Source organism: Gopherus flavomarginatus, chromosome 2 (genome assembly GCF_025201925.1).
Source record: "Gopherus flavomarginatus isolate rGopFla2 chromosome 2, rGopFla2.mat.asm, whole genome shotgun sequence".
Taxonomy (NCBI): Eukaryota; Metazoa; Chordata; order Testudines; family Testudinidae; genus Gopherus; species Gopherus flavomarginatus.
Genome location: NC_066618.1, coordinates 218,301,614 through 218,325,723, shown reverse-complemented (window position 1 = coordinate 218,325,723; position 24,110 = coordinate 218,301,614). Strand labels below are relative to the sequence as shown.

At 40.7% G+C, this 24,110-nt stretch overlaps 1 protein-coding gene across 10 annotated transcripts in view; it reads left to right on the top strand.

Moving 5' to 3' along the window:
• The window catches only part of ZNF521 (zinc finger protein 521), a 281,730-nt gene that overhangs the window by 24,107 nt on the left and 233,513 nt on the right, over positions 1-24,110 (top strand). The gene's annotated exons all lie outside the window — the stretch shown is intronic.

The following is a 24,110-nucleotide window of genomic DNA, read 5'->3' as shown; positions in this document are numbered from 1 at the left end:
AAACACAGCTGGGTAGATGGACCTGTAACTACCTTGAGTCATTTAATTTGTAGGCAAAGAAGCAGTAGTCTAAAGACTTGTCCTTGTTCATCCAGTGAGATCTTCATAGGTGACACAATTTGCTCATATGAAATCTTATTGAAGTAGTTTTGTTTTTAGGTTTACAGACTATTCTAATGGATGATACACAGGTCAAAATAGACTGAATATCAGGGGAAAGGCATTTTATTTCCATTAAATAGTAAGTACTTTAGTTTGAACTATTAAGAGATGAAATTCAGTTGTTATACGATACAGCTATTATGGGGCAGGCTTTGCATGATTATAATTTTGTATGTGCAGGAATCCAGTCCCATATTAACTGCTTTATTGAAAGAGTTTGCCTTCATTTGCCTATTAACCCCCTGGTGTCAAAAAAAGCCTCCAGAGCCTACAGTAGTGTAGACAGCAAGTGGCACTGCAGCTGATTCAGAATGAAGTGGAGAAAGGAGGCAGACAGAGGAGTAGGGAGTAAGCAGAAGCAGAAAAAATGTCAAGGGAAGAAACTGAAATTGCTGAAGGATTTTAATCCCAAACCTAGCTTGTGGAGAACGAAACTATGATTCAATCTGGAAGTATTTGTAATACCAGGAGAGAGATTTTACCTTTTCTCTCTCTTTCGTTGCCATTTCTTGTTTAAATATTGTTCTGTCTTAAATTTAGGCAATTCAGTCCTTTCCTAATCACTCCTGCAAGTTTTTAGTGTGTGACTTGGCTCTGCTTGAGGCAATGTCTCCCATCTGTGACTGGTGAGGCACTGTTTCTGGTGGGATGGCTTTTCTCTATTTTGTCTTATTCGGCTGTCTTATTGTTATGCTGTCTCCTCTTTTGTTACCTCTTCTGTTCTATCTTCTTTTGTGCTTCCTCACTCTTATTGATTTCCCCCAGACCCTCAACAAAAATTTCCTTCTCAGTACCTCCCTCCCTGCCTCAAATCCCACTTATTCTTACCCTGCTTTTCCCCCTTATTCTGATGCCTGCACTACCCCTTTCCCCTAATTTGCTCTCCACCCTAAGCAGTCCCCTGATTTCTCCCATGCAATAGGTGCTCTGCTCTCATACTGCAAGCAGCATGAACTGAACAGTGTTTCCGCACCATAGCTGGAAAAGTGAAAGAGGAAAAAAATCCTCCAGCACTGCTTCTAATCTACATCACCTTTGGCCTTGCTAGAAGGCAGATGGTGCTATGCTAAATAAGGACTAGAGTGAGTTTGCTGCATGAGTCAATTTGGAAGAAAAAAGTTTGGTTTTGAAGAGAGGTATTTAAGCCCCTTTAAGAAAAAAAAAATCACTCTTGCAAGAAAATGGGTGGTTGTTAATGGGTTTGTCATGAAGAGCAAATGAGGCTGCCACTCTGAACCTTAGCGTCCAAAAGATGGGGTACCAGCATGAATTCCTCTAAGCTCAATTACCAGCTTAGTACTTGTAGCGCTGCCACCAACCAGGAATTCCAGCGCCTGGTACACTCTGGTCCCCGCAAAACCTTGCCTGGGGACCCCCAAGACCCAGACCCTCTGGATCTTAACACAAAGAAAGTAAACCCTTTCCCTCACTGTTGCCTCTCCCAGGCTTCCCCTCCCTGGGTTACCCTGGAAGATTACTGTGATTCAAACTCCTTGAATCTTAAAACAGAGAGGAAAATTCACCTTCCCACCTCCTTCTCTCTCTGCCTCCCAGACTCTCCCTGAGAGAGAAAGTAATCCTAACACAGAGAGAAAATTAACCTCTCTCTCCCCCTTCCCTCCTTTCTCCCCACCAATTCCCTGGTGCATCCAGACCCAGTCCCTTGGGGTCTCACCAGAATAAAAAACAATCAGGTTCTTAAACAAGAAAAGCTTTTAATTAAAGAAAGAAGTAAAAATTATCTTTGTAAATTTCAGATGGAATATGTTACAGAGTCTTTCAGCTATAGACACTGGGAATACTCTCCCAGCCTAAGTATACAAGTACAAATTAAAATCCTTTCAGCAAAATACAAATTTGAACTCTTTCCAGCCAAATACACATTTGCAAATAAAGAAAACAAACATAAGCCTAACTCTCTTTACCTACCTAGTACCTACTATTCTGGACATATAAAAGACTGTATCAGAGAGAGAGATTGGAGAGAAACCTGGTTGCACATCTGGTCACTCTCAGAACCCAGAGGGAACAACAACCAAACACTAACAGCACAAACAAAAACTTCCCTCCCTCAAGATTTGAAAGTATCCTGTCCCCTGATTGGTCCTCTGGTCAGGTGACAGCCAGGCTCACTGATCTTGTTAACCCTTTACAGGCAAAAGAGATATGAAGTACTTCTGTTCTATTAACTCTTAACTATCTGTTTATGACAGGGTTGTAGCAAGAGGATTCAAAATAACAAAAGCCTTTTGTCTGCTTTTGCTCTTAGGGTGCCAGGCAGGCAAAGAAGCCAACCCTACTTTACATTAAATTGCATATATATATTTATACGAGAGTAAAAGTGATCTGCATGTATATATTTATAAGAGAGTAAAAATGGAGGAAATGACCAGTATAGCAGAAGAGATTCCCTTTCCTTGGCTCTTCAGAAAACTCCTAAAAATAAATTAAACAGGTTCTTGCTAATAGGACTTGTGTGCCTGGGCCAGGAATAGTATAAATGTTATAGAACTAGGGCATGAAATGTATTGACTCTTGTGTTTTGTGCTCATTTCTGCTATATTTGTTAGAAACAGCTATTAGACATGTGGCTCTGTAATAAAAGCAATAGTAATAATGTACATGAAATATGTGGTGTTTGTTTTAGCATCTTTAGAGTTCTACCCAATTCACAATTAAATTAGTGGAAAAACTCTGACCAACGTCAGTGGGTGCAGGGTCAGGATCAAAGCTTCATTACAAAAATATAACCATGTCTGAGTTTCTTGAGCAGCCCCCCACCTCTTCTTCTTTTTCTTCTTTCTGCTACCTTCTTCCTAACCAACGGCATCTGTTTCTTTCTCTGCTTGTCTTCTTTTTCAAGAAAGTCTATGAAACTAGTAGGCATTGAAGAGCTGTATGGACCCTTTTAAAAGCAGTTTGTCCATAATGTTCAAACTTGGGTGTCTCAAGTTAGGCTCCCCAATCAGTATGGATTGTCTTTCAAAAGTGCCTGAGAACCTGCAACTTGCATGGTTTTCAGTGATCTTTGGAGGTGCTCTTGGGGTGGACTTGGACCTACTTTTTAATAGTTTATAAATACTGTATATTGACCCTGTTGTTCAGATGTTTGATGTGGGACTATAATGGGCTTAATCAAAAGGGTTGTTGAGGAAACAGACAGGAAGGCAAAACAATGCCCCTTGTATGAGAGACACCTCTTAGCGAGCCTTTGTTGTTTGTTATAGGGTAATGGGAGAGCCATTGTCCCAAGGAGTCTGGCCTCCTGTTCAGCCTACAAAACTGGTAGCACTCCTGAAAATCAGGTCATTCTGATTTCAGCTCTCATATCTATATTTAGATTTGTAACTTGAGGCACCCACGTCTGAAAATTTTGGCTTTCTTCTACTGAGACTGCTACACAATAAGCTCGCTTTGTCAAATCTCCGTTCTGTTCTCTTCTCCAAAGATAGAAGTAGGACTGAGGCTGGTGATTCTTGGAGAAGTATCAGTTTACTTTGCAGGCTCAATCTTGAGTATCTTGAATTGCTGGTTTGTCACTAAGTTGTGTAAGGAAAGGAAAAGAGGCTATCCACAATTGTTTCTTCTCATCCAACAGATTGTTGGTGGGGTTGAATCCTACGCTTGCTTTCTGGAGGAGTGGATAGTTACTTTTTTATCCTAATGTGTATGCTGTGATCTTTTCAATTTGGGCCTGATCCCAACGTCCACTGAAGTCAGTGTAAAGATTCCAGTTGACTTCAGTGGATGATGGATCAGGCCCTTTACAAGATGTGCAGTAGTAGTTTTTTTCCTATTGTAATTTTTTTTGTACTGACATTTTATATGAAAAGAGCTGATGTTTTATTCATGTTAATTGTTCACACCTAAAACATTCTTGGGATATAGATAATGGATTAAGGAAAAAAGACAGAATTTTTCACACTATGTATTCACCAGTATGTAAGACACTGAACTATGTTAACTTAGTCTCCTGAAAAGATGAGCTGTAAAGGTATAGTATTAATAGAGAAGTTCTCCTTCTGATCTTAATGCTCTTTACTTTGTCCTTCTCACAGGGTTGTGTTTTTAACAACTCATGGATCACTTACAAGCTGTCATTCTCTGACTAAAGCTGTGATATCAAACAAAGGATCTTGGTAACATTGCTGTTGATTATGAGGTGATTCTTTAGATGTGTTCGTGTGGAGCCCCCTGTAGGGTGCAAATGTGCCTCTTGTACATGAGATAGGATTCTTTGAATAATAGTATCCAAGACCGCACATGCATCCTGTGCCTCTTCAGGTTTCCATGCAAGGGCCAAAATGGGTGGGGCAACCACAGCCTTCCCTCATTTCCCTCTTAGTGCTTAGAGATGGAACCCAGTCAGCTCTCTTCAGAAACCCTACATTGGTTCCCCTAAATCTCTTCCAACCTAGTTAGTGAAGATCTCTTACCACCAAACTGATCAGCTTCCCAATATACTGCCCTGTACAGCAGGATAAGGCACTTTGGGCCAATTGCCACAACTTATATCAGAATCCAATTCTCAGGGTTCAAACCATGCCTGTCTTGTGATGTAACGATTTTTGTCAAGGGTGGATACAGCTTAGAGAACCACATCCCAAATTAGTTTTCTGTGTGGTAAGTCCGTCTCCACCAGGACCCACAGGAGAACATTCAGTTCAGCTCTTCTTGGGCAATCGAAGTGGATGACTTTGGACTCAAAGATAAGGAATACGAGTACAGTAAGGCTGGATAAACTAGTGCAGGGGTCGGCAACCTTTCAGAAGTGGTGTGCTGAGTCTTCATTTATTCACTTTAAATTAAGGTTTCACATGCCGGTAATACCTTTTAACGTTTTTTAGGTTTCTCTCTATAAGTCTATATATAATGTAACTAAACTACAGTTGCAGGTAAAGTAAACAAGGTTTTCAAAATGTTTAAGAAGTTTCATTTAAAATTAAATTAAAATGCTGATCTTAAGCCACGGGCCTGCTCAGCCCACTCCCGACCTGGGGTTCCGTTCACCTAGGCCAGCAGCTGGCTGAGCGGGGCCTGCGGCTGGAACCCCAGGTTGGCAGCGGGCTGAGCAGGGCTGGCGGCCGGGACCTCAGCGGGCTGAGCGGGGCTGGCGGCCGGGACCCCAGACCGGCGGTGGGCTGAGCGGGGCTATTTTGTCATTTGGGCGAGAGAGAGACACCACAAGCATGAGAATCTGGTGGTTAGAGATCTTAACCAGGATGTGGGAGATCCAACATCTAGTCCCCCTACTCCAGTGACTCTTAAATTATTTATCCACTGTGGAACAGCTTCCACAGAAAAGACTGAGGGAAGCTCACATCAGAATATCCTATAGCCCAGTGGTTAGAGCACTTACCTGAGAGGTAGCAGATCCCTGTTTAAGATGCTTCTCCATCTTTCGTGGACCAGGGTCTGCCACATCCCAGGTGAATACCCTAACCACAAGCCTAAAAATTATGAGAGCGCTCTGCTTCCCTCCCCTGCAGTTTCTTGCTAAAACAGCATAGGAGCCTAACACCAGGAGAGGTTTTGCAGCTGAGAATTGCTAGCAGAGAGAGGTGCCTCCCTGCAGCCTGGACTTAGGTGCTTATCTCTGTGAGAGGGGCAGGGTTTAGCACACCCCCCTCTAGTTGGCATCACCCATTGGTTGGCTTAGGCAGCTCCCTGCCTAGGATGCTGGCTTCATGAATCGGAGTCTAAGGCTGTGTCTACACTGCCCTTTCAGCGCTAAAACTTGTCGTTCAGGGGTGTGAAAAAACACATCCCTGAGCGGCAAAAGTTTTAGCACTGAAAAGCGCCAGTATAGACAGCGCTTTATCTCCTGGCGATAAAGGTAGCACCGCTTGTTCTGGGTGGGTTGTGGTTTTTTTGGTCATCGGGAGAGCTCTCCCCCAGCAATATGGGCAGTGTAGTCAACGCTTTGTCACAGCGCTGCCGCAGCCACACTGTAATGTGGGCAGTGTAGACGTACTCTTAAGGATCTTTCTTTCCCCATTCGTTGTACAGGAGTCTAGTTTCCTAAGGGTATGTCTACACTGTCCACGTTACAGTGCGGCCGCAGCAGTGTAGACACGCTTTATCACCAGGGGAGAGCTTTCCTGGCGATAATTAAAAAAAACCCACCCTGAACAAGCAGTGGTAACTTTATTGCCGGCAGTGCTAAAATTTTTGTCACTCGGGGAGTGTTTTTTCACACCCCTGAACGACTAAAGTTTTAGCGCTGACAGTGGCAGTGTAAACACAGTCTAACTCAGGCTTTGTGAATCACAGTGATTTTCTAGGCACCTAAATGTTAGGTGCTGTGACGCTCAGCACACTTGAAATATGCCCTCTTCCTATTCGGTCAGCTTGGTCTCCTAGTGAGCTACAGAATATCATCTTGTATCCTATTACTGATGATCGAGCTCAGAGGAGCTCTGTTCTGTGAGAGTGTACCTCCCTGAAGACAGGTTCCTGATGCACAGGATAGAATCAAACCTGATTACGACGGTATGGATGCATGTGGAGCAGCTAGGTCATATGTTGGTTTGCGGATATGTGATGCCACTTGCTAGACTTCACTAGCAGCCACTCCAGCTCTGGCTTAGGTTAGTGTGTGTGTGCTAATAAAATTTATTGATGACAAAGTTGGAAGGTATTGCCAATATGGTTAAGGACTGGAATATCATATAAGATGATCTGGACTACCTTGTAAAATGTAGTAATAGAAATGGGATGAAATTTAGTAGTGTAAAGTCATGCATTTAGGGACTAACAGCAAGAATTTTTGATATAAGCTGGGGACATATCAGTTGGAAGTGATGGCGGAGAAGAAAGACCTAAGTGTATTGGTTGATCATAGGATGCCTATGAGCCTATAAGCCACCAATGTGATGTGGCTGTGGAAAAGACTAATGCAGTCCTAGGATGCATCAGGTGAGGTATTTCCAGTAGAGACAGGGAAGTGTTAGTAGCATTATACAAGGTATTTGGGTAACATCATCTGGAATGATAATACAAGAACTAGGGGTCACCAAATGAAATTAATAGGCAGCAGGTTTAAAACAAATAAAAGGAAGTTCTTCTTCACGCAGCGCACAGTCAACTTGTGGAACTTCTTACCTGAGGAGGTTGTGAAGGCTAGGACTATAACAGTGTTTAAAAGAGAACTGGATAAATTCATGGTGGTTAAGTCCATAAATGGCTATTAGCCAGGATGGGTAAGAATGGTGTCCCTAGCCTCTGTTCATCAGAAGATGGAGATGGATGGCAGGAGAGAGATCACTTGATCATTGCCGTTAGGTTCACTCCCTCTGGGGCACCTGGCATTGGCCACTGTCGGTAGACAGATACTGGGCTAGATGGACCTTTGGTCTGACCCGGTACGGCCTTTCTTATGTTCTTATGAATACTGTGTTCAATTCTGGTCTCCCACATTTAAGAAAGAGATTAATTCAAACAGGTGCAGAGAAGGGCTACTAGGATGATCTTAGGAATGGAAAACCACGATTTGAGGACTTCAATAACTCAGACATAGGTTAGGGGTTTGTTACAGGAGTGGGTGGGTGAGATTCTGTGGCCTGCATTGTGCAGGAGGTCAGACTAGATGACCATTATGGTCCCTTCTGACCTTAAGTCTATGAATCTCTGAAAACTTACCTTATGAGAGGAGATTCAAAGAGCTTGGCTTGTTTAGCTTAACCAAACAAAGGCTGAGAGGAAATATGATTGCTCTCTATAAAAACATCAGAGGGAGAAAGAGGAGTTATTCAAATTAAGCGCCAATGTGGATACAAGAACAAATGTGTACATACTGGCCATGAACAAGTTCAGGCTTGAAATTAGATGAAGGTTTGTATCAGAGGAGTGAAGTTCTGCATCAGCCTTCCAAGGGGAGCAGTAGGGGCAAAAAACCTAACTGCCTTCAAGACTGAGCTTGATAAAATTATGGAGAGTGCCTACATACCACTGTAGGCAATCTGCGACTAATAACAGCAAATATCTCCAGTCGCTGGATGGGACACTAGATGGGGAAGACTTTGAGTTACTACAGAGCCCTCAAAGTACTACAGGTGTCTGGCTGGTGGGTGTTACCCTCATGCTCCAGGTCCAACTGATCGCCGTATCTAGGATTGGGAAGGAATTTTCCCCTGGGTCAGATTGGCAGAGACCCTGGGTTTTTTTGCCTTCCTCTGTAGCATGGGGCATTTGCAGGTATAAACTTGTGAATGGTGGATTCTCTGTAACTTGAAGTCTTTAAATCATGATTTGAGGACTTCAGTAACTCAGCCAGAGGTTATGGATCTATTACAGGAGTGGGTGGGTGAGGTTCTTTGGCCTGTAATATGTAGGAGGTCAGATTAGATTATCATGAAAGTCTCTTCTGGCAATGAAGTCTAAGAAGGTGATGATTTCACTTGATGTTGTTACAAAACTGAGTTGGTAGAAAGAATCTGGAAACATGCATGGAGGGGATACCATTCTCTATCCCTTCCCCACCAAAGACCTTAATCATAGACACATCATGTAGGGAAGCCCTTTTGGACCACCTATAAATGCAAGAGACTTGGTCCCCAGAGGGTATGGGGCTCCACATCAATGTCTTGGAGCTCTGACACATGAGGCTAGTCTGCGTGGTCTTCCTCCTGTTCTTAAAAACTCCACAATGTAGATCTTGGTAGATAACATCTCTGTGATGCACTAGATAAACAGGCAAGGAGGCACATGCTCATCTTCCCTCTGCATGGAAACCATCAAGCTCTGGATGTGATGTCATTGAGGTGGAATAATCCCAACAGCTCCTCACTTCCTGGGTGTCAGCAGCAACCTGGTGGACTTGCTGAGCAGACAGTTGGTCACCACTTGAGTGGTTGCTGTAGAAGTCCATCATAGAGACAGTATTCCTCCATTGCTAGGCCCTGCGTGCCACTAATGTTAATGTCAAGTGGTAGAACCCTTATTCTAGAATGAGTATGAGTCTTGGTCATAACCAGATGCCCTCCTTCTGCAGTGGTCCTAAGGCCTTCATGTATGTCCTTTCATAGAACCTCCCAGTCCCATCAAAGGTGACAAAGCCACTATCAGTCTCATAGCTCCATACTAGCTGAAGCAGGTTTGGCTGGCAGACTTACTTCAAAAGCAGCAAAGAATCCTGTGGCACCTTACAGACTAACAGACGTTTTGGAGCATGAGCTTTCGTGGGTGAATACCTTCTTCCTCAGATGCATCTGAGGAAGTGGGTATTCACCCACGAAAGCTCATGCTCCAAAATGTCTGTTAGTCTGTAAGGTGCCACAGGATTCTTTCCTGCTTTTACAGATCCAGACTAACACGGCTATCCCTCTGATACTAGACTTACTTCAAATATCCAGCCAGTCTCCAGTCAAGCTCTCAGACTGCCCAGACATTATCTCACAACAGCGTGGCCAAATATGGCATCCAGACATGAAGTTGGTGCATGTGATGGCATGGCTGTTGGCTGGTTGAGTACTGTGGACAGAGACTGCTCCCTACAGATCCAGGAAATCCTGATACAGAGCAAGAAAATATCTTCAGAAGAATGTATTTGCCTCAGTGGAAAAAGTTCTCAATATGGACAGCCCAAAATGGTCCTGACCTGGTCAGGGTCTTGATAACTCTGATTCTCAACTACTTATGGCATTTAAAACAGACTGGCCTCTTATTCAACTTTATTAAGGTCCACTTCACATCGATTCCAGCTTGCCTTCTGCCAGTACAGTCATGTTTTAGTCTTCTCACCCAGCAGTACTGAAATTTCTGAAAGGGCTACACCCATCAGTCACAGTGTACTACCTGGGACCTCAATCTAGTCCTTCTGAGACTCAGCTTCCATCTGAACCTCTGTCAAACTACTCCCTGCACCATCTCACTTTTAAGACAGTTTTTCCTAGTGGCCATTTCTTCAAGCACTTATGGTCAAGCCTCCCTATACAACATTCCATAGGGAAAGGTGGTGCTGTGACATGACCTGGTTTCATCTAAACCAATCAGTCAACCTGCTTATCTTCTTCCCAAATTGTTCAGACTGCTGTCTCCATCTATTTATAGTCCTTTCCAGGAATTCTGAAGTTAAAGCCATCTCACAGAGGATATTGAAATTTGATAAGACGATGTATCTCTGTGTTATTTGGCCGGTGTACCTCTCCCTTGAACACCAAGACTCACTGCACCACAATTCAAATTACCTTATCTACCTGCTTCAGAAATGTGCCAATTTCTGAGAGCTGCAAGACGGCAGTGTGGAATAACCAGCTGACGTTTGTCAGCATGATATGTTGTACTTAGCTGGCAGAGCTGATGCCAAATCAGGAGAGCAATACTACAATCAGTGTTTGACTGATGCAGCTAGAACTCCTCATTCCCATCATCCTGACAGGATGCTGCTTATCAGTCACCTGCAATGGGATTCACACAGATTTGTGCTTTACTTCTTGTTGTGTCAGCGGTTCTTCAAAATGGTGGTTTCAGCATGGATCCCACGACCTCCCCTCCATCCACACTTCTTGGAGACCCTAGCTACCACGGACTTTGTATTACAAGGGAACTGAAGGAGGGTTTCAGCCTCTCTTTCCTCTGTGCCCTCGTAAGAGAGCACAAGGAGGCACAGGGTACATATGTGGTCCCAATGGACACAGCTAGTTTAAAAAAAAAAACAAAAACCTTCCCCGCAAAAAAAGCAAAAACAACCTCCCCCCAAACCTGATCTCGTGCCCAGTATGTGCATGTACAGTGGGATCCACACTGACTACAACATCTCAAAGAACCACAGTTACTGTAAGGCAACTGTTTTTTGCTACGTAAGTCTCTGTTGTATTGGAATATTTATAATATGTTCTATAATAAAAAATCTTGTTTCCATGACAGTTTAGTTTTTTAGGTAGTGAATTTTCTGCATCAGCTAAAATTATTTTCTTAAAATACTTGCTGTTTTTATTATTTGGTGCTTGCTTTAATTACCATTTAGAAATGAACTGAATGGGAGGTATAACAGATTATCATTATTTATTTGTTCAACAGTTACATTTGGCTTTCAAGCTACAATTTTAATAAAACACTCAAACCTCTTTATATATTTTGCTTAATATAGTTTTAAAAGGATCTTAATTCACATTCTTTATAAAATAAGCTGCGGAATATAAGGGCATATGGATAAGATGGTGTTTCATGTTAGTGCTCTGTCTGTGTAAGACCCATTCTGTGATTTGAAGTTTCAGATCTGTGTCTGGGAAACACTTTATGGACGTGAGTGTTTTGGAGGGGAAAGGTGGCTAAAAACACATAGTACTTGCTCACATGGTATTGGGGTAACTTACTTATACCTGGTGGTTCTGAAAACGCTTTCTTTGCTTTCTTACTGTAATAGAAGTTACAGTAGTTGGAACAATTGTATGTAATGGATTGGGTCAATACAAAGGAAAAGCATGGTTCTTGTCTTATGTCACTCTTATCACATTGGTCCCTTCTGACCCTAGAATCTGAATCTTTCTACAAGAACAATTGAGTGTGTTGAGATCAAACAAATTGTTCTGAGCTGTACAATGTATTTTCTTAGAACAGGTATGTCTGTTTTAAATACCCGAATTAGGAAAACATAATGTAATCTTTAAACATAATGGACTAGTTAAATTATGCCCTAGTTTTAAAGGGATTTAACTCTTGTTAACATCAGAAGCTGCACTCAGTTATGCTAAAGCTGAAAATAATTGAGTGTACTCAGCATGACTCAAGATACGTTACATATATTTGTGGCAAGTTACTAATAGCATTCCGAAATGGCTAATAGTTGAAGAAGACTGTTTTGTTTAAATGTGGACTCTTCATGCTGCTAATTCTGTATCCATGTATTTGTAGTAAGAGGTCAGGCCCTTAGCTGGGGATATCATTTGGGAATACTGTAATGTAAGTGAAATCTATGACCTCTTAATAAGTATCAGGAGAAGGAGATAGGGATCATTCTACTATGTGCCCTGGGGGTACGTTCCCTTAAAGCAGATGAGTTGGAATTGTTCAACTTTTTATTTTTTTCACTTTTACCTTAGGAGGGAATTGATCGATTGGAGATGATTATTCCACAATCTCTGAATCTTTCTTCCTCCATGCTGCGATGGGAACACCTTGAAATTTAAAGGAGTTGTGTCTCCTATGTGCATTGTGGAATAAACCCAAGGAATTTATGGGGACAGCAGTCCTCTTAACACAGTTAGTATGATAGCAGGCAACCTTGGAACTAAAGTTTGTGGACTGAAAAGGTTATTTTAGTTAAATTTTATTGACCAAACGTGAGAATTGTCTGTATGGATGTGAGATTTGGAGTTTTTTGGGTAAGTCTCTGAGAACACTTGGGTGTATCTAGATGAGATAATAGAACTGAGATTTATAATGGCAAATAAAACCAGATTAGAAAAGGTGAACTCCTAATACCGTCTTAAAAAGACCAAACTTGATGGGAGACTTGGGATATTGGCTTAATAATATGAAACAATGGAATTATTTCCATCATGTTTTTTATTCAGACTAACTTCTTGTAATGTTAAAAAAACCAACAAACCCCTCTGTATTTATGGAGAAGTACATAAGTAAAATAAATAATTCTTGCTCATAACTTTTCTTTAACCAAGCAAAACAGTGAATCAAGTCTGAGTTTTATATAATGCATTAATACATGCAGAATGAACTGGGGGAAATTCACTTGTGAACTCTCTCTATTCCTTGTTAGATTTTGACTTTTGTCCCTTAACTCTTAAAATATTTCTGCGGCATGCATGGAAAAGATGGACTTCTTCAAATGTCTTTTAAAATGTATACTAAAAAAGCACATCTGTCTTAATTAATATAGTGTATTGGCACTTTATCAGTATATGTAATATATGGATGTTCATTAAAAATTTAATAGAATTAGCTGTCACTCTTATTACCTCCCTAACTGTGAATAGAACTGGTGTGTCTCATTTGTTTTACTGTTGCATCCCAGCAGGAAGTCCAGTCAAATGACTGGAAGAGGGTTTGGTGACTCATGCGGGGGAAGCTGGAGAAGTGTCAGGTTTTTGAGCACTTTGCACACTCTCTGCCTAAGCTGTAAAAGCAATGAAGAGAGAAGCAGGAAAGCAGCTGCTGATTTACCTTTTTCTAACAAACATGGAGTTCAGCATGGGTGTGGAAAATCTTTAATATTGTTAATATAAAACCTCTCTTTAACCATAAGAACTTTCCTTTCATTAAACAGTGGTTTTATATTAACAAAGGTGAGTTTTTTGCAAAAAGTTGAAAAATCTTGAGTCTTTCTTGTATATTCAGATATGGAGCCACTTTTCCATTGGCCTAAAGTATATCAGTCTGTCAGAACTTAGCTTTCTGTATGATTTCTAATTATTCTTTTAAAACATATTTAAGTCACTTTGAACAAATTGTAGCATTTGTTCTTCTTTGTGATGTTGGGAATTGGAATATTTTATATTACATGACAGTTTTTCCTTTAGTCAAAATCTGTGTAATCTACTGGATAGCATATTCTCCTTGTATTTCCCAAACCTGTTTGATGAAATCCTGGCTCCACTGAAATGAGTGTTTTTATCAATGATTTCATTGGGGCCAGGATTTCACCTATTGAATTCAGATACTCTTGGGATAGTTCCTTTACTAAAATTATTCAGATCAGAGGTTTTTCTGTCAGATGGATCACTGCACTTTCAACAATCTTCATCACCCCCAAATATTCTGCATTTAATAAATATCTAAACGACTCCTGTGGAAGAAATATAGTCTGTAGTGTTGACCCTGTAATGCAGACTCTGTGTGTGTGTGTGTGAAATCTTCCTCTACTACAACTCCAAATGCTTTTTCAAATAGAGTAATACTGAAGAGGAGAAAGTGAAAAATTCAGTGTCTCGTTTTAAATTTAAATCTTCTCTCCCTCCCTGTCTCACACTCTTTTTCATTTTTAGGATAGTTAAACACTGGAATAGGCTTTGAAGGGAAGTTCTGAAATCCCTGTCATTGGAGTTTTTAAGAACCAGTTTTAAGAACACCCGTCGGGTATGGTCTAGGTATATTTGGTCCTGCCTTAGTGCAGGGGGCTGGACTAGATGACCTCTTGAGGTTTCTTACAGCCCTAGGTTTCTATGATTGTCTTTGATTTTTCTTGAGAAGAAATAATAAGTGTGTAAAACCTATGTCTGTTTCTCTCTCACATGCACAGTTTCTGCTTCTCTCTTCCTGATCTTTATACTTCCCATTCTTTGGTGAGTTTTTCTGCTGGAATACTCTTTCCTCCCTTCCAATCCCTTTCCTACCAAAAGAGGGCCAGACATCACCATGATTGTTTCTCCCTCTGGCTGGGAGGGATGGATATAATTCCCTGTGATGTGTACTGAGTGCACTGCTCTGAAGTTCTCCCCACCTTTATTGCTTCTCTCCTTTTGCCTCTTCCCTACCTCCTCTGATGTGCCTCAGTATCCTACTCTTTCTGATCCTTCTGTCCCTTTAAGATTTCCAGGATAGTCCTATTATCACTGTACTAGATACTTCAGCAACAACAGCAGAATGAAGCTGAGATGATCCTAGTCAGTTTCACTGTACAGCTTCTGCTAGGTCATATTTGAATGCATTATATGTAGGAAGTAGGAGCATAGGTAGCAATTCTAGGATTGCTTTCTATCTTGGTATTTTCACAATCATCCTTGTTTTTCTGGGACTGATAGTGGGAAAATTCCTGAGTTGATTGTAATAGAATAATTCTCAACTTCATTTATAATCTCGATCACAATGTTTATTTTATTCTTCAACTTGTGTATACTATTTATCATGCACTCATTCTCTCCCAGAGAGAGAGAGAGAGAGAATTAGTACCATTACAAAAACTATAAAATATTTCAAAGATGAATAAAGCAAGTTACCTGGTGTGGAGAAAAGGGTGTTGAATTTCACAGGCTTTAAATTTTATAACATAATCTGTCAATTTGGACGTGCTTGAAATTGGTCTATTAATGAAGATGAGTATACATGAACTGACCTGTTTCTTTCTGAATCCATTGTGCCTTTTTTTCTGTTACATTAAAATGACCGGTCAGTGCCTAATGATGTACTTAAAAAATGACTTAGCTAGTGCTCTTTTGTGGGCATAGAGAGAGGACTATTACAAATTAAAGGCTAAATTCTACCCTTTGGAAAATTAATATGCTCAGATACTAAACCAAAATGATGGTCTGTGTAGTGTGAGGTGAGTAGATCTCTTCCTACAATTTATTTTGAAAGTAACATCTCTGTTAATGAATCTAATGCTGGGAGGATGGTTGACGGGGTTACCAGATACAACTGTTAAATAAATACATGTGCAGTGTGGATATACTTTAAATGCTACTTAAACATAATAAATCTTATTTTCACAACACTTTTCATTCTGTATGGTTCAAATATTCTACAACTATTTATGTATAAGACCTCTGGAAAGCAGCCAACTCTGCAATAGAAGATGACAACTAACCCCCAGTAGGAGACAGGAAACTCTGGGCAAGCAAAATAGGGCAAATCTCCTGCTCTCAAGAAAAATGCCATGGCATCTTTACTGTTCACAAAGAGCTGACTGATCTTCACTTTTTAAAGGTTCCATCAAAAAGACCTCCATAAGTGTTGCCAAAGATCTGCTTTTCAGAGGAATAACACTTGTAGAAGTTGTTCATTGGTCCCCCCCCCACAACTCCCTTTTTTTGGTCAGGATCTCTGCAATTACAACACTGTGAATTTTCAGATTTAAATAGCTGAAATCATGAAATTTATGATTTTTAAAATCCTATCACCTTGTAATTGACCAAAATGGACCTTGAATTTGGTAGGGCCCTAATAAGGGGAGGGGTTAGTCAGGCAGCGTATGTACATAGTATCTTGGATGGTGTAGCACGCTGGCTGTTTACTGAGCTCCCCTTTGTCAGGGTGAGGGGTTGCTTTGCAGGCACCATACCTCTTTTAGCAGCCTCTTGCAGGCCCCTTAACAACTGCATGCAGGCTTTCACATAGATAACACATAGCCCCTGTCAGGGGCTGGTTTAGTAACCGAAAACTCTTCACCACCCCCAGGGTCCAAAATAATGTCCATCACCACATAACAGTCCATATACTTAGCTCTGGTGTCCTCTCTCACAACCAGAGCTCTTCTTCTGTCCCTGTCTGTTCTCACAGCCTGTCCTCCCTGTTCTTCCTAGCTGGAGTTTAGCCTTTCATCACTGGCCTTGAGGCTCCAACTTCTAGAAAGGAGCCTCCTGGCTCCTCTCTGTTACAGCTTCCTGATTCCCAGTATCTTCTCAGTGTCAGTATCTCGAGCCCTTCTCACTTTCCTGAGCTTTCCCCTCTTCACTGCTCTTTATAGGGGAATCAATCTGATCTCTCCAAGGTGTGACTCATTACATAATCACGGCTGGCTAGATCCAGCCCTTAGAGGTCAGGTTACTCTTTCACAAATGGGCTAGCTGCCCCAAGTACTGCCTCCTGCTATTTGCACTGCCATGGCCACACTGTTTTTAGGACGGTAGCTGGATCAACACTAGTGTGGATATGTCTCCCCAAACTGGAATGTACATCTCCATCTTTAAGTGCAGACATACCCTAAGAGGGACAAGTCCTCTTTTCCTTTACTTTCCCATTCTGCTCTCACCAAAACATCATATTTTCCCTGAAAAACCTGACAGTCTTTCTGGTAGGCACCTTGTTTTAGCTTTGTTGAATTGTGTAGTTTGATGTCCAATCTTTTTAGAAAATGTCACCCCACTCTTAGAACTAATATTATCATGAAGGCTGCAATTCTGTCACGGAGGTTTTGAAAGTCCCTGGGGCCCCAGAGCAGGGGTGGCTTGGGGCAATCAGCCCCTGTGGCCAGTGCAGGTGCTAGCTCTCAGCCACCAGGACCCCCAGAGCACCAGCACCTGGGGCCCCTGGAGCTGCTAAGTTTTAGTCAGGGGTATTTATATTGTAAAAGTCATGGACAGGTCACAGTCCATGAATTTTTGTTTATTGCCCATGACCTGTCCATGACTTTTACTAAAAATACCCGTGACTACATCTTAGCCTTAATTAACATATAATGACCATACACCGTCCTGACTCCCATCCTTTCAGAAATTCCTGAATTAAAAGACAGGTTTTCATCATTTCTGAAGTATATTAAAAGGAACAACACGGAACATTTTTCTGCTTGATTACTGACAGGAAAATTAATACAAACCATTGCTCTCTCATGAAGAAAATAGTTTTCAAAGTCCACCCAGTTCTTCCATTGTTAAACCATGAGTAGATTTTAAGCCATTTAAAATTATTGATCCTGAAAAGCAAAGCTACAGCACCACTAAAGGAGTTCATAGAGTGCATGGGTGAATGTGGAGGGGGACCAGGTGACAGTGGATGAGTTAGAAAAATTGCCATCGCTTTTCATAACTAATTCCTTACAGCTGAAATCCTGTACTTCATGCAGATAATTAGTAACTTCAGTATTTTCATGCAAAGACAGACGTATTTTTTTTAAATTAGTAACTTTTAATTTTTCTGCACTATTCATTGGAATGTGAAAGTCTGTCTCTCAAACATATCACTCTGTTAAGTGTGGCCCCCATGACCATAGTATCTGGGCACCTCACAGTCTTTAATGTATTTATCCTCACAGCACCTCTGTGAGGTAGGAAGTACTATTATCCTCATTTTACAGATGGGGAAGTGGAACCTAGAGAAACTAAATGACTTGTCCAAGGTCACACAGGCATTCTGTGGCAAAGCTTGAATTGAACTTTGGTCTGCTATATCCCACGCTAACGCTTAACCATGTATGATTTCCAAAATAAATCTGTCTTCATTGCAGGACATTCTGAAGCTGATCCTCTGGTACCTAGTCACAAAAGTAACTTAAGTATGGGGTGATAAGTAAAACTAGTCAGCCTTGGAGGTGTAAACTTTCCACCAGTTGCACAAGAATTTAACTTCTTGAGTCCCATTGGCTTAAAAGGGCATTAAATAGTCAGGAAACCCTTCCCAATTTTGAAAGGTTAGGGGTTAATAGTTTTTAATTTTCTTTTAAAATCTATGTACAGGGGAAAACAAATTATGACCGCTATCATGGGTGCGTAAAACTTGTGCCACGTGACATTGCAACGGCTCTAGCCAAGCCATTGAGATACATATTAACCAGATTAGGTGGTGGTTTGTTCTGATTGTACAAATGGACATGGTACAGATGTGTGCTGCGTATTACAAGAATATCACCCATGGCATGTTGTGGTGCTGTTATGATGCTCTCTTTGCAATACGGGAGTTTAACTGCTCTTTCATTAGTTGCATATTTCAGAGGTATACATTAGGGGTCTCCCTGCTGTCCCACCCTTTCAAAGGGTGCAGTTTGTTCCTCTGGTATCCCTGTGTCCTGTTTCTCCAGTGCAGTCACAATTTTCATTACCATCTTGCCCTTTGTCACTGATGTCCTTTGTGGGCAGAGAATAGAAAATGGGTTGTATAGGCACTCAGACCACTGGAGAATGAAAGCAAAATGTGGGGACAATGCAGTAAAAATAATTTAACTCATCAGGTTTATCAGCCATCCATTTCCCTGCTCTAGCCATGCTACATAATTAGAACTATTAGACTGTTTTATTTTTCAAAATCAAACAGAACTGAAAATCAAATTTCTATATAGTTATTCCAGTGCCAAAATGGTTTCCATCTCATCCTGTCCATGGGACAAGCCATCTCCAATGTATTGTCCCTTGGATAACAGGTGAGTCTTGTGGCATGTCCTCAAGGTCACAGAATCTGGGGCTGTGTTGGACTTTTGGAGCCATGTAACCTGCTGTAATAGCACCAGGCTTCACTTTGATTTAAATCAGTGTCCTATGAAACTACTGGTTTATCAATCAAAGATACTGGGGCCTTAACAACCAAAGTGTTGCTATTGATGTTTTTGTATTCTCACTGTACGGAAATAGGAATATTTTAATTTTATTTTATTTTTGATTTAGATCTTAGATGGAAATCTCTGGAACCGCAAAGCAAAAAATGAAAGTATAGATTAGAGGGTAACATCTGTTAACTGTGGTTGTTTGCATTGCTGAGTATCAGAAATTATATGAAAACAGGTATGCATACAAATATATCTAGCTTTTGGTTTACTGATTATAATGCACTATTTATTGAAACACAGTTATGGCTGACAAATGGATCTCCAATTTAAGTAACTTTCCAGGCATATGAAATGTTTTCTGTAAAAGAAACTAAGGAATGGCAGAGAGCTGTTTTATATGCAAGAGGTGTTAGAAGCTTTATTTACTAAAAACGTTAAATGACCGAAGTGGTACATTTTCAGCTAAAAAGATGCAGAGGTATCTAAACCCTACGTAATTTAGTAGTGAAATCTAACAAAGAAAACACTTTCAGATATTTGTATAATGTCCAAGCTTAAACGTTGCCAATATTGGGGCTGGTACCATGATCAAAGGCATTTGAAGAGCTACAGTGAGCAGAATTGTGACACTGCACATGTTGGGAGTTAGTTCCCAAAGTGAGCCAACAGAAACATGAATGTCATAAACATAAGGCTGTAAAATACTCCACAACAATAATAATGTCACTGTTGTAATCTTACTTCTCCCAAGTACCTTTCTGAATTGGGCCAAAGTTCGTTTTCTTACCAGCACTTCTGAGTTCCACACCCATATTACAATTTGTATAATTTTATATTCCATTTTTCCTTGTTAATTTGATCTTGTCAGTAGTTAAAACTGAGTAATTTAACAATGGTGTGAAACATCCATAGGGAATTGAAACTTACTAAAATTTAATGTGAAAGAGAGACTTGTCTTGCACCTGTTATTCTGCACCAGTATACAGTGACCCCAGAGAAGAGCAACAAAGAGTTTCTCTTTTGAAAGAGAAGGCAAAAATTCTGCATTATATTAAGGAAGGAGCCTCAGGGAAGATCTTTCAATCAGGGTGAGCTGACAAAATGCTGTGGAGTAGTGTCTACTTTTAGTGTCATGTTGAAATATGAGAAGACTCTGCTAGTGGGAGACCTACCCCAAACTACATGTATAAATGTGATGGGAAGAGAACCTGTTGTAGAGAACTAATGGTTGCTGAGGTGGTAACTTGAAAATATTACAGAGCTCAAGAAAAAATCTCTTATAAAAGAGGTAGCCCAAATTTCTTGAGTAAATTGGACTCATTGATTTATTTATTGTTTTTGGACTAGAAGAGGTTGACATCTTTTTTTTTTTCTTGAAACACAGTAGTCTAGTGAGAAACTGGCACTGCTGCATCTTTATTAGTATCCTGTGGCTCAATCAGTTCACTATTCACATTTACCTGGACTACTATCAGATTTCTATCTGGAGGACATCTACAGTACTCATGGGACAGGGCTTTATAGAGCACACTCAGGCCAGCTCTACACTACGGGCCTATATTGGTATAACTATGTTGCTCAGGGGTGTGAAAAATCCACACTCTCTGAGTGACAGTTATGTCAACCTACCCCTTCCCCCCAATGCAGATAGTGCTATGTCGATGGGAGAGTTCTCTTATTGACATAGCTACCACCTGTTGGGGTGGTGGATTAACTGTGCCAACAGGAGAAGCTCTCCCCTCGGCTTAGGAGCATCTTCACTTAAGAGCTACAGTGGTGCAGGTGCGCCACTGCAATGTTTTAAGTGTAGACCTGCCATCAGGCAGCACTTGAAGTGCTGCCCGTAAGAAATCAAAAAAGAGAATTTCATTGCTTCCAACTGCAAATATGATCTGGATCAACAAACTGTAGTCTGTGGCGACTGGGAAAATGGCTATGTCCTTATGTTTTAAGGGGCAGAAGCATTTTGGGGTAAGCTATAAAGCCGTTTCCCTGCCATGTCTTACTGACACTTTAATTATAGAGAGGGTGAGGGCCTGGGGCAGAAAACAAGAAGATGGTTCTAGTTGACAACTTCTCATTGCTTCCATATGTCAAACTTGTGTCTGTCTGTCTGAAAGCAGAAATAAGCAAAGGTGATGCTCCCCTATGTAATTCTTCTGATAGAAGTGGAGACTGAGTGGCATACAAAAACTATGAAATATTGATATCATATGAGATAATGAAGGTCTGATATCAGGTGACCTAAAATGGCATAAACAAATGCTACTGCTATGTGAGGATGACACCCACAGCTTGCTTGACTGATGATATTAAGGGAGGAGGATTTGATGTAGGGTTTCCAAGCCTCCAGGATTGTCCTGGAGTCTCCAAGAATTAAAGGTTAATCTTAATTAAAGATTGTCATGTGATGAAACCTTCAGGAAACTGCCAGGAATACATTCAACCAAAGTTGGCAACCCTAATTTGATGGAACCCCTGTGTAAGCGTTTGTAGGCTTTCATGACAAAGAACTTTACGCAAGAGCAGAGACCATATTAGCTGCTGATGCTTATTTCAGCTTATAAAACTGCATCGTTCTTGTGCCTGAGCAGAAGAACAGTCCTTATAAAAATGTCAGCACTGATTAGGGTCAGCATGCAAAATAATAATAAAACTCTCCAAAATTCCTCTGGATCACCAAACAAAGTTCCCCCTTGTCCAGCCAAAAAAAATTGGAAGAACAAATGGAGCTTGTAACATCAAGGTCAACCAATTTGAGCTATGCTAAAATAAGGAGAGTACGTTCCACAACTGAAGATCCCTCACTAGGACACCTCCAATCTCCACATGATTAAAGCAGGTAGAACTATTAGAGTAAGGATCTCAAATGACAAAGTGTCGCACGAAGAGAAAGGCGATATCTGTTGTAAGCAGATTCCAACTGATTTATGAATTGAAGGGTTAAATCAACACATTAAATTGGGCCTGGAAGGAAACTAGGATTTAGTACAGATCGCAGAGCACTGGAGTAATGTGCTCTCTGCAATGAACACTCCTCAGCAAATGGGTCTGCACATTCTCCAACAGCTCAAGTTCTGAAGCAGTCTGAAGGAGAAACTCAGTAGAGTGTGGTAATCTAGTCTTGAGGTAACAAAGGGTATGGAGCGCTTTGGTGAGCCACACATCAGGGAGAGAAGTTTACAGCCTCCTACCCAAGAATAAATAATACCAAGCGCTCTTGGCCATTGCCATTACCTGGAACGCTAGAAGCAATTGGGAATCCAGTCGAGCACTCTTTATTGGACTAGAGTAGCAAAAGTCAGGCATATTTCCCACTGGAAGGAACCAATATTGCCTTTCCATACCTCTGGTGATTTCACACAACTCATCATCATAATTTCAGGGTTGTCTCCGGGGGCGGGGGGAAGAGGGAGGCATCCAGGAAAGTTAATCCAAATTAACGGTGTGAATTTGAAGTGGATTAGCTAAATCACATTAACTCCCTCTGTTAACACCCTCATTCAGAATTGAAGTGGACTTCATTTGGTTTAGTTTAATTCACTTTGAAAGTGAATTGAGTTAAAACGAATGAAGTCAATTTAAATACCGAATAACAGTATTTTTGGGGCTATTTGCTTATCAACAACATGATGCTTTATCAACAGTAAAATACAGTGTATATTAGAGACCAACTTTGATACTGACCATGGATGTTTTTAAAAACTGGAGGGATAGCTCAGTGGTTTGAGCATTGGTCTGCTAAACCCAGGGTTATGCATTCAATCCTTGAGGGAGCCATTTAGGGATCTGAGGCAAAAATCTGTTTGGCGATTGGTCCGGCTTTGAGCAGCGGGTTGGACTAGATGACCTCCTGAAGTTCCTTCCAACCATGACAGTGTATGATTTGCATCACAGTCAAATGCAAAGGAAGGTCATGGATGCTGTGCCTACCCACTTTCTTCTCCAAATGGAATTCATCTAGATGAAATTGACAGCAATGAGTGTTACAAATGAACTAAACATTTTATCATTTTGGACTGGGACTTTTAAAAAAGTCAAGCACCCAACTCCCATTGAATTTCCATGTGACATAGGAGCCTAACTCCCTTAGGCGCCTTTGAAAAATCCCCGTTTCCATCTAATAGTTCTGCTTTATTTTTAATTTTGAGTTCTGATTTCCACTCAAGGTTACATAAGTTACATACTAGTTATAGTCAAATAACCTCTTAATCTTTAGGGGGCCATAGATTATCTCTGATGTTTGTGCGTAAGTCCCATTGGCCGCAATAAGACTTTTGCACATGCAGACTGTGCCCTTTATTTGGCAGTCCCTCTAGTTGTTATTTGCTCTAATTAATGGAATCTTTAGTGGGAAGGGTATTGTGTATTCTCAATGTATTTATAATAGCCATTGTGTTCTTATGTTGGCTCTTTCCTCTATTTTAATAGGGTTTTCTAAAATTTTCTTCAGGCACTCAGATAAGTTGTAACAACTTCAGCAGTGTTTAGTTTTTAGGCTGCATTTCAACATTGCATTATTTCTAATCAAAGCACCTTCTTTGGCTTTTGTGAATGCATGTAAGCTGTAGACAGTATGCAGTAAATGAATTTGGCTGCTTTTGCATAGCCAGTATGAAGATTGCAAGCCAAAATTGCTTTTCATTTTGCCTTGACAGGCAGTTTTAATTTTATTAATCATTTTAGAAGATTATATAACATTTCAGTTTTGTGCATTTCTGTCCTTTGTTTCTCTCTCTGTATCTTCTTTAGCTTTATGTTTATGTTGGAAATATGAAAACAACAATAAAGAGACCAATAATAGCATCTTGTAGTAAAAAGGGCTTATTAAAAGGATATTTTCTGCCTTGGTGAAAAAATTCCTTGAAAAGATCATAAATACTTCTATAATACACAGATCTACACTTCTGTTGGTTTCAGAAGTTGATTGTCTAGAGAAACTATTTAGAAAATAAAATAAAATTTCACATCTTAAAAAAAATAAAGGTGAGCCTTCTTCATAGTCCAGTTAGCAGGAATCCAGATGAAATGCCAAAAACAGTTAAATACATAGCTATGCAAAGGGAGAAGCCTAATA